Consider the following 12,236-nt stretch of genomic DNA (forward strand, 5'->3'; position numbering starts at 1 on the left):
TGATAGCTTGATTTTTCTAAGACTTGAATCTTTTGGCATAATTTGAAATAGTCATGAAAACTTAGAGAGTGTTTAGGATCCAATTCGGATCACGACCTTCCCACTGAAAAAGCTTTTGGACCACCAAAAGTTAGTTTTATTTTAAGCATCAATCAAGTGAGGGTATAGATTCCTCGCTTGCTCAATTTCTATCCATTTCACACTGCTTGGCTTTGAACCTTTGAGTCCAATCCTGAGGTACTCAACATTCCCTCTGCATGTGGTCCTCACCTTCCTGTCCAGAACTGTATCTTCCTGCAACTCATTAAGATATTCAGGTAATAGATCATCAATAGAAGGCAATTGACTTTGCTCTTCGGGATCTTCAATTAATGAAGGTTCAAATAGTCTCAAGCTGTCTGCATTAACAATTGAGTAGATGTGCATGTAAGCTAGTAGATCAAGGTGAAAATCATTCTCACCAATTTTCTCAAGTATCCTGAAAGGTCCATACCTTATTGGCTTCAGCTTCTTACCTTCACCTTGCATTTTGTCTTTGCTGACATACAGCCATACTTGATCACCAACCTGGAAACTATGCTCCATCCGATGCTTGTCATGCCTTGCCTTGTACTTGGCTTGGATCTTTTCCAGCTGTTCCTGTACTACTTGGTGAATCTCTTGGATTTGTCCGATGAACTTGGTTGCCTTTTCCACATCATTGTGTTCATCAACCGCTATGTCTTTACCAAAGACAAAATCTAAGGGAGACCTTGGTGTGAAACCAAAACAGGTCTCAAAAGGATATCTCTATGTAGAAGAATGTTTAGCTCGGTTGTAAGCATGTTGCACATAACATAAATGTTCATCCCAAAGTTTGGGATGCTTGCTGCAATAGCCTCTGAGCAACTGGATCACTGTCCTATTGACTACTTCTGTTTGGCCATCTGTTTGCGGATGAAAAGTCGTACTCTTTTTCAGTCTGGTGTCCATTAATTCCCACAGACTCGACCAAAATTTCCCAACAAATCGGGTATCTCGATCAGATATAATGCAAGTGGGTAATCCAAAATGAACCCATACATGTTGAAAGAACAACTTTGCAATTTGTTCAGTTGTAATACGTTTGTTACAAGGTATTAAAATACACATTTTGTTGAACCTATCCACAACAACATATAGATAATCATGACCTTTCCTAGATTTAGGCAGTCCTCCAACAAATTCCATGGAAACACTTTCCCAAGGATGAGAAGGAACTGGTAATGGAGTGTACAAGCCTATTTTTCTATTGCTGGGCTTGCTTTTAGCACACATGGTACACCCTCTTACATATCTAGAAACAAAATCTTTGCAGCTATGCAATTGTTTTACTTACACCAAAGTAACCTGATATTAGAGAAGTGTGTGCTTCTCGAATTATCTTTACTCTTTCAGTTTGTGGAATGCATAGCTTCCCAAAATGATACAAGAGTTGGTCCTTAACATGATAGTCCAATTCTTCTACTTGTTTGCCTTGACTTAAAGTTGCATACACATATTTAAAATCTATATCTTGAGTATATTGTTCAATGTAGCTTTCATGCAGTACTGAATTATGCTTAAGTATAGTAGATGCACTTATGATTGGTCTGGACAACATGTCTGCAACTTTATTGTATATGCCCTTTTTATATCTAATGACAAAATGAAACTGTTGTAGAAAACCCATCCACCTATAGTGTCTTGATTGCTGCAACTTAGTTTGGGAGTGTAAATATTGAAGTGGTTGATGATCAGTGTGTATAACTGTCTCTTTACCCAATAAATAATGTTTCCACTTTTTCACACTCTATAATAATGCATACAATTCTTTATCATATGTGGGATAGTTAACTACTGCAGAATTAAATGTCTCAGAATGATAACATATGGGTTTACCGTGTTGCATCAACACTGCTCCCATGGCATAGTCACTGGCATTTGTTTCAATCTCAAATGGTCTTTGAAGATCGGGCAGTGCCAGTATTGGTGCTATACTAATCTTTTCTTTCAAGGTGTCGAAGGCTTTCTGTTGTTTGCCTCCCCACTGAAACACCTTGTTCAATCCTGTTAAAGCATGTAAGGGAGCTGCAATTAAGGAAAAGTTAGAAATAAACTTTCTCCAATATTGTGCTGCTCCTAGGAAGCTTCTAACTTCTGTAGCAGATTTAGGCCTAGGCCAGTGTACAATGACTGCAACCTTAGAGGGATCTATCTTCAATTCACCACCCCCTACTATATGACCCAAATAATTCAAAGATGTTTTGCCAAATTCACATTTTGAGATTTTAACATAAAGATTTTCTCTTTTCAAAGCATCTAGAGTTTGCTTAACATGCTTTAAATTTTCTTCCCACATTTTGCTGAATATAAGAATGTCATCCAGATATACAATAACAAAATCATCAAGAAAATTTCTAAGTACATCATTCATTACTCTCATGAAAGTAGCAGGAGCATTAGTTAAGCCAAAAGGCATAACCAACCACTCATACAATCCTTGCTTTGTTTTGAAAGCAGTCTTCCATGCATCTTGCTCTGCAACTCTGACCTAATGATAACCACTATGCAAGTCTAACTTGGAAAAATAAACAGCTTCTTTCGAATGATCTAATAGATCTTCTATGCGAGGAAGGGGATAACGGTTTTTTATTGTTATTTTATTCAATGCTCAGTAATCAATGCACATTCTCCATGAGCCATCTTTCTTTCTCACCAAGACAATTGGAGATCCACATGGCAATGTGCTAGGCCTTATGAACCCTTTCTCGAGCAACTCCTGTACCTGCTTCTTGATTTCTGCATTCTCTAAAGCGGACAACTTGTACATTCCGATGTTAGGCAATGGAGCATCTTGCTGCAAATTAATATCATGTACTATTTCCTTTTTGGGTGGCAGACCTTTAGGTTCTTGAAATAATATATCATATTCTGAAACAACTTTTTCTAAATCAGCTTGCTGTTTAGCATCACAACCCTCAAATACATTGGTTTTATCAGGTTTCTTTTCCTTTACAACCATCAGTAAAAATTATTTGCATGAATTTACAATTCTCTTCATCTACCCTGAGTTTATGAGAGTATAATTATTCTTGAGCTTATGAGCTCTTACAATATATTCGATTCCATCTTTAATGAGTAGATACTTGTTCTCAACTCTATAGAAAATAGCTTTTCTATCATACAAGTAAGGACTTCCTAAAACAATTCCACATATATCCAAAGGAACTATATCTAACTCAACCTCATCTACAAATGCTGACCCAAAAGAAAACCTAAGTTTACATTGTCTAGTCACTTGTAGTTGTGCTTTATCACATAATAATGGATATGGTTTTTTGTGAGGTGTGGTTAGTATTCCCAACTTCTTTACAATTGCTTCAGAAATTAAATTTACTTGTGAGCCACTATAAAACAAAGTATCAATCTTTTGATGCTTGGAAACAACTCTAATATGAAAAAGCTCATGTCTTTTCCTCTTATTTTCTTCATTATCAGTAGATTGTGCATAATTACTAGTAGATGCTTCAGAATTTTTACCTTTTATACCTGTGGTTGCGATTGTTGTTTCATCTCCTGAGTCTGACCCCAAATCCTTTTGAATAGCTACAACAGTCTTCTTCCTTTTGCCCTCGTTTTTCTTGGGTTTCAGCTCCAGATGCAGAATCCAGCAGTGTTCATCATCATGCCCATCCTTCTTACAGTGAGTGCATGAAGACTTTCTCTTTTGTACAGTATTTGCCTTCCTCTCTTTCCATTTCTGTTTTCTTTTCTCCTTATTCTTGCTTGTAGTGGGTTTGGATGATCCCCCAACTTCTGGGTTCCCATTCTTACCTCTAGCTTCTAGATGTGTAGCCTGGATGAATACCTCATCTATGCTAGTGGGATTAAACATGATGATAGTGTGCCTCATGTAGCTGTGTAGACCACTTATATACTTTAGCAGAGTCTCAGGCGAGTCTAAAGAAATTCCTAGAATCAAAGCTCTTTTCCTAAATTCTTGGGTGTAACCTTGTACACTTTACCCTTTTAGTTGTCGAAGAGTTTGTCAGCTCATCATGATTTGTCACATATAGGCTAGTGGATAGAATTGCTTTTTAATTGCAAAAACAAATTCACTCCAGACAGAAAGAATCTTACCATGTTTCTTTATGTCAGCTTGTGTCCTGCCTTCCCACCATACCAAGGCAGTGCCCCCAAGGTGTAGGCTAGCCAGCTGAATCTTACTCTTGTCTAAATCAATGCTCTGTACTCTACAATAAACATCAATCTGTCTGATCCAATTATCCGGCTTCTCTGCATTTAACTCTCGATCATATTGGTAAATCAAATTTAACATCTAATTTAATCAAAGATGTCTTCTTTTTATTTTTAGGGCTATTAGGAGGTGTGAGAATTTTTTCTTCTTTCCCTTTGCCTTTAGAGTGGTCATGGAGGAGAGATTCTTCTACTCCTTTGTCTTGGTTGGAGTTTGATGAATCTTCATCTCTATTGTTCTTAAATTCCCTATACATTTGCTCCACCATGGATCTCATGGTCATAAAACTATCCATGAACTAGGGGTCTGATTCCAAGGGACTTTCTTCTGACATTTTCCTCTTAGAATAGACTCTTCCAATTTCTGGGTTAGTTTCAACCAACTCTCCTTCTCCTAATTTAAGCTTTGATCTAGTTAGCATTCAACAACAAAATCTAGCACAAGCTTGTCTAACCTTAGTAACCTAGAGCTTTGATACCACTTGATCTAGAATTTATCCTGGACAAAGAATTAAAGGTATTACAGACTCGTGTGCATGGACGTGCCTATGTTACTTTATGCAATGGACCGATAAGATTGCTAGAATAGATAGACACTAAGGCAGTTAGAGAAAACATAACAATTAAACATGTAAACACAACAAGTTTAATAAGGATTTCACCCAATGCTCTTGGCTATGTCTCTTGGTTCAGCCTTCAGTGGTGTCCTCTCTATTATGTTTTCAAACAAACTTTTACAACAGTGATCTCAATTCAAGTCTCAATAAATAGATAAAAGTCAGTCGGAATGGACTGCACAGACTCTCCTTACTGAAACTCGACCTCTAATGGTCACAGTAGTATGAAAGGCCTATGTGTAGAAATTTTGAATAATAAACACATATTCAACAGAGATTATCCCGATTATACACTATTGCGGAATACATGCATAATACATAACCTCCTCTACGTTGATCATCAATTTAGCAGCATCAAAACAATGAAACATCAGTAGCATGCACACATTAACACAGTATGTAAGCCGGGAAAAGCTTACAGCTGAAAACCCCACACTATCTGTATATTAATGAATGATAACATGTAACATTACATAGTACAATACTCCTCACAAGTATCTAGCACTATCTCCACCTGTTACACACAATACAACTCAGATCTGATCTCCAAATCTCCCCCGCTGCTTTGCCTGCCTCCACTGCACAATCCTGCAAGAGAATGAATGATGAATGGTTGATCCAAACTCCTATTTACCTTGTGAAAATCACTCACATTGGAAATCACGTGAGCACAGGATATTCTACTAGGCATATGTTGTGCAATCCTCATGGGCATACTCAATACATTGCTTGTGCAAGATCTCATGCACAACTATAGTCACAACTGATAGCAATCTCAACCTCTAACACCTGTCTCCACTGAACTATACATGCACTGAGTTAACTGATGTATTCTTCAGTTTCATTATGAGTTAATAATTAGTGAATTAATTAATATTTAATTCACACAACTCATCACTTAGTCTATTGGCCAGTTAGACTAAATACAACTAGTTCAACTAAGTCAAACTGAACATAACTCCATCAACTCCACATCCAACTCCACAGAACTCACATGCATGAGTTCTAACTGATGTCATGCATGAAATAGCTCAACTGACCCACAAGAAAAGCGTATTTCCTTCTGACAGTTTCATGTGCCACATCTGTAGCTCAAACTGAAGTGCTCAAACAGGATAAGATAAAGTTTATAGTCTAAATATTATTATGAGACAATAATATTTGACTTTTCTATTTTTGACTAGCAGTCTAAAAATAGACTCTGATCACTCCTGTTGTGATCCAAAAATAGAAGTCCATCTATTTTTCCCAACATGACCAATCATCCATAAACAGCATACTGCAACTCATTGACCATGATCCATATGTCTAAAAATAGACATAGTCTAAAAATAGACTTTGCACCAAACCTTGCCTACGGACCACTTAGTGAAGGCGACTCCTTTCCACTAAGCTCCAACATCTTATTGCATTCTCAACAAGCATTTCTTGCTGCACACTTTTCAACACTATGCCGAGGAGTTTTCTTGAACCTCTCAAGCCTTCTATGGAGTACACAGACTCTCTGACTCTCTCTGGCTCTATCTGGTTCGATGCTACCTTCAGGTCAGCTCGACTTCTACTCTCTATTCTCTGCTCTTAGCTTTTTGCATCTAGCTAACTCTTGTCACTGCCTCTCTCTGTCTCTGTCAGTTCATGGCTTTAAAGCCAGTCTGTTCTTTGATTGTTCGTTTCCGCTTCCCGGCCTGCTGGTTTCCCTGCCTCTGTCTGTTCAAATTCCTCTACTCTGCGTCATCATCACTGGGTAACACCTTGCAGGGAGGTGGCCACCTGTTTCCTAATGAACTGAGTGTCAGATTCCTTGAATCATATTTGAATGGTCGTTAATTTCGTTTGCTTCAAGATCGCCCGCGAAACAGAAATTGTTTGCCAACTCATCATCCACGTCGGACTTCAAATCCCCTGTATTCTTGCTTTATAACTTTGCCAAATCCGGTCATTTATTGGGATGCACCTCCGCTGTTGATCTAAGCCCCCCAGATCCTATGGTCATCGTTCATATCAGGAGGGCAAGTTTCCAGACGTTTACCCGTCCGATGCGGGCGGTTTTCTCTCTCATCCGCCAGACCCATATCGCTCGATGTGTGGCATCGTGCGAGACTAAGTCAAAACTGCTTACCGCCTCGAGGCCTTCCGATATCCTGCCAGTTTGTAGAATCTCGCGCTACGGAACCAAAATGGTTACTTTTCCGCATTTCACAGCGTTTTCGGGTCTGGGTGCTTCGGGTCTTTCCTTCACTGAGGGGGATGCCTGCGATACACAATTAGTGCTTAGCGCTAATCGCATATCAAAATCTGCCCTGTTCTTCGAACCAACCTTCGATTTTTCCAGTTTGTGCCAGTGCGACTTACCACGGGCCAACGGTCTGTTGCGCTCGACCGAGGGTCCTCGTTGCTCTGCTCTGGCCACAACTGCAACTGTCACGAGGATTCCTTCTGATAGCTTGATTTTTCTAAGACTTGAATCTTTTGGCATAATTTGAAACAGTCATGAAAACTTAGAGAGTGTTTAGGATCCAATTCGGATCATGCTGACATTTTGACTAAGGCATTGTCAAAGTGTAAATTCGAGTTCCATAGAGACAGGATCGGGGTGGCAGATAATCCCTTTCTTGTTGAGAGGGAGTGTTGAAATGTGGTAACAAGAATATTCCAATTTTAATTTGTCCTTGAATTAAAATTGAGAATTAAAATTCGAATTTAGTCTCACTAGTTGTTTGAAAAATAATTAATTAATTCATCTTGAGTTAATTAGTTGGAGAAATTCAAGCTAGAAGTCTTTGTGAAGTCATGCAATAGTTATCCCTTGAATTAAGGAAGTTATCCCTTAATTAAGGAGATAAGGATGAGTTGTATTTGAGTTGTAATTAGTTAGCTCAGTTAACTGAGTTAAGTCTAGTTAAATTAGTTCCAAACAGTTTGAGGAACTAATTATGAGTTCAGTCAGTTAATGCATGCATGCATGAAACTAGTGTACTCTAGATAACTGAATATTCTCTCATAAATAACTCATGCATGTCAGTTTAGACAAAGGCCCAGTTGAGATTAAAGGCAGGGACAATGTACTATCAGTTGCAAGAATTTTCCTATAAGAAAATCTCTTGCATGAAGAAGGAATTCATTCCTTGAGATTTGTGCAGTTTTACAGTGTGTTGGAGCAGTGTGTGAGATCAATGTCACACAAGGTTACAGCTGGAGCACCCAGGGAAAACTGCGCAAGGAAATAGGAGGCTTGGAGGACAGAGGAGAAGGCATATGAGTTGTCTATTATGTCTATGAGTAGCAGTGAGGGATTGTACTGAGATCTGGATAGCTGTGAGAGCTAAAGCTTTGTGTAATCCTGAGATATTTCCACTTGTATGATAATACAGATAGCGGGGTTTTTAGCTGAGGCTTTCCCCATAGTATTCTTCTGTGTTTCATGTGTATTGATTCTTCTTCTCTGTTATATGTGTTCTGTTTGATCTTGCTCAAATCGATTAAGCTTCCACAAGTTTGATTGTAGAAGTAGATTAAGTATTTTTCTTTAGTTCTATTGCATAATCAGGTTAATCTACAGTGAGAATTTCTACACTCATGTGTTTATGTGCCACTCTCATGGTTTATGTGTTCATGTACTACTACTGCTCATTATTTACATGCTTATGTTATATGCTTTATAATGTGATGTTGATTAATGAATGATTTAGTTAATTTGAAATAAAGACAAAAAGTGTAAAAGTTGATCCATCTCGGCACAATACTGATTCACCCCCTCAGTTTTGTCAAGATCCCAATAAAGTTTTCATATACTTTTGTCATTTAAGCTCTCAACTCAAAGGGTACCCAATACCTTCTAATCTCTTCTTAATATTATTTTGAGGAATTGTATCAAACACTTTTTTAAGTAAATGAAACAACATAAAAGATTATTTTTTCTATTTGGAGAATCCTCCATTATATCTCTAAAAATAATGAAATGATTTAAAATTTAATGATAACTTTGGAAACCAACTTATTCTTTAGTTTTCTTTTCATGATTTTTTAATTACACCTTAATTTTGTTTTATAAAAGTATATCATACAACTTAGTTGAAAGGGATCGTATAACATAAAGGGTTATTTTTTATCTAATATCATCCTCTTTTATTTTAATAATAAATTATAAAATTTATATATACATGCGTCACATGTATATTTTGGTTGGAGCTAATGGTTAAGAGCATGTGTTTTGTCTCAAGAGATTACAGGTTCAAATCTAGAGGGGGTAGTATGTTCACATGTTGGCTTAGGGGGTCCTGACCTAGGTTCAAAGTTAGTTGCGCCAACCAACAAAGCCCTATACTATTGGCCCTTTCTGCAACAACCCACATAGAGCAGGCTACAGTCTCACCCAAAGCAGTATGGGGGGATGCAAGAACCAAGTTTCTACATCTAGAGACTAGTGCGATGTCTTCCACCGCCTCAGATATTCCTTCGCACATATCGATAAACTCTTAGGGCACATTGCTGAAACTTTGTTAAAGCAGCCTTCAGACCTTCATGAAGGTCTATGATCAGTCCTTGCGGATCTCTAACAGTCAATTTTCCTACTTACGTGCATTAGAGAACAATTCTAAATTAGTGTTCGCACAGATTTACTTAAGTCATTAGTAAACATAAGAGAAATCACCAGAGTCTTCGCGAAAGTATTTAAACATGCATTGCATACATAATTAAGACTTATTCAAGAGAATCGTGTAACATTCAATCAATATTTCATAAACAAATCATTTATCAACAATATATAACATTAATAAAGATAAACATAATACTCAGGAATTCTTCGGAAAAACTATCTTTATTGATCTTCAATTCAAGGTTACAGACTCAAACTACCCTGCGCACACAGTTGCAGGGGTCCACGCACTCAGCTACAGACTCTACCTAGGCTTTCGCGCACCTAGTTGCAGAGCCTTTCTTTCCTATCTAAGCGCAAGAAGCAGAGCCTTCCTGCCCTAGCTCCTGTCCTAGACCTTTCAATCAACCCAAATCTCTATATTTTTCCTATCTTGTTCTTCTTCTAAGTCTACTTGTCCCTTCACTAAGATTCACTATTTATAGACTTTTCATACAATGCCATGGTCCACAGACCATGGGTGAATCTCAAAACCGACTTAAAACTTTACATAAAACAAGGGGCTAAGCCCGTTTGACTCCTATTCATCTACGAGCTCCGCATATACAAGTCACAGAGACTTTACATTACTTACAGAAATGTACCAAAACTTGGGTTATATTAACCCCAAACTAACCCAGGGGACCCCATCCCAACAGGACCCCCACACAAAGGTCGTGACTCGCCCTCGAGTCATTTTACTGGTGCTGCGATCTTACTGCAAAGACACCCAGCTCCACCTGGATTACTGTAACTTTAGCAATGCTCTGTGCCGCTGCCTGTTGAACCTCCTCGATCAATTTGTCAATGGTTGGTCCTTCTACTACCAGCCTCATCATTTGTTGTGTCTGTTGCAGTCCTTTAAGCTTATCTTGAATGGAAGCCGTGACCTAATAAGCCTCCTCCAACCAAGGCTGCAACCTACCCTTTAGCAAGGCATCCTTCTTTTGCACTTCCTCCACCAGTGCCAGTAGTTGTTTTCCTTCTTGTAGCTTGGCAAGGCGCTGCACTGGTGTTGAGGTACGTGCAGTTTCCCTAACCTCATCATATCGGCACTGCATCTCCCTTACCTCTGTGTTCAATGTCTGTAGGTTCAGATCCTCCTGCAAATTGGTCACTAGCTCCATAACATGCTCAAACAATGTCGCATAGTCAATGACTATGGCATCCAAGGTAGCCATGCCTTCCTTTATCTCGGCTTTGCGCTGCTCCCTGTTGAGATTGCAACAAGATGATGGAGCTTAGTGAAAAGAGTCGCCTTCACTAAGTGGGCCCGCAGGCAAATTATGGCGCAAGTTCTATTTTTGGATCCCAGCAGGGATGATCACAGCAGGAGTGACCACAGCAGGGATGATCACAACAAGAGTGACCACAACAGGGATGATCATAGCAGGAGTGACCACAGCAGGAGTGATCACAGTAGGAGTGACCACAGCAGGAGTGATCACAGCAGGAGTGATCAAAGTCTATTTTTAGACTGGTTGTCCAAAATAGAAAAGTCAAATATTATTGTCTCATAATAATATTTGGACTATAAACTTGATCTTATTCTCTTGGAGCACTTCAGTTTGAGCTACAGATGTGGCCCATGCAGCTGTCAGAAGGAAGTACGCTTTTCTTATGAGTCAGTTGAGTTGTTGCATGCATGACTTCAGTTAGAACTCAATCAGTTGAGTTTGGTGGAGTTGATTGTGGAGTTGATGGAGTTGTGTTCAGTTTGACTTGGTTAAACTAGTTGTAGTTAGTCTAACTGCAAATAGACTAATGATGAGTTGTTAAACTAATTATTAACTCATAATACAACTATAGAATACATCAGTTAACTCAGTTGCATGTCAGTGCATGTTCAGTTCAGCAGGGACAGGTGTTAGAGAATCAGATTGCTATCAGTTGTGACTATAGTTGTGCATCAGATCTTGCACAATCAAGGGATTGAGTATGCCAATGAGTTTGCTCATGTATTTGCCCAATATTATAGCCTCTGCTCACGTCTTACACAGTGTGAGTGATTCTTTGGAGGTGAAATACGAGTTTGGTAAACCATTCTCATTCAATTCTTGAGCAGGTATTGAGCAGTGGAGGCAAGCAAGCAGTGGAATAGATTTGGAGATCAGATCTTAGCTGTATTGTGTGTAACAGGTGGAGCTGGTATTGGATTGCTTGTGATAAGCATTGTACTTTGTAATGTTACATGGTCTCAATCATTAATATATAGATAGTTGGGGTTTTTAGCGAGATGCTTTCCCTGGGTTACATACTGTGTTAATGTGTGAATGCTCTTGATGTTTTATTGTTATTGATGTTGTTATATTGATGATCAACGTAGAGGAGCTTATGTATTGTGTATGTATTTCGCAATAGTACATGATCAGGATAATCTCTATTGAATATGTGTTAAATTATTCAAAATTTCTACATGGTATCAGAGCTAGATGATTTGTAGAAAAAATTTCTACATGGTATCAGAGTTGTTGATCATCAGATCTACTATTCAGGAAGTGTTTACATTCTATTTCTTCAGGTAGAGTCTGTAATCGGGCCAGGTAGCCTCTGGATTCATCCTTCTTTTGGAAGGTGAGATATCCGGTGAATGCCCATACAGTCAATCTCTGTACGAGAAATATTGTGTTCTCACGAATCTTAGATCTGAAGCGGTTGAGTTTGAGCTGGTGGAAATCGAATTTGCAGCAGTGTTGTTGAAATGTCTTTCAACGGATTGCAAATGT

This window comes from Pinus tabuliformis, chromosome 4_2, assembly GCF_031772625.1.
Source record: "Pinus tabuliformis cultivar Carrire ecotype Pingquan chromosome 4_2, CPIR1, whole genome shotgun sequence".
Lineage (NCBI taxonomy): Eukaryota > Viridiplantae > Streptophyta > Pinopsida > Pinales > Pinaceae > Pinus > Pinus tabuliformis.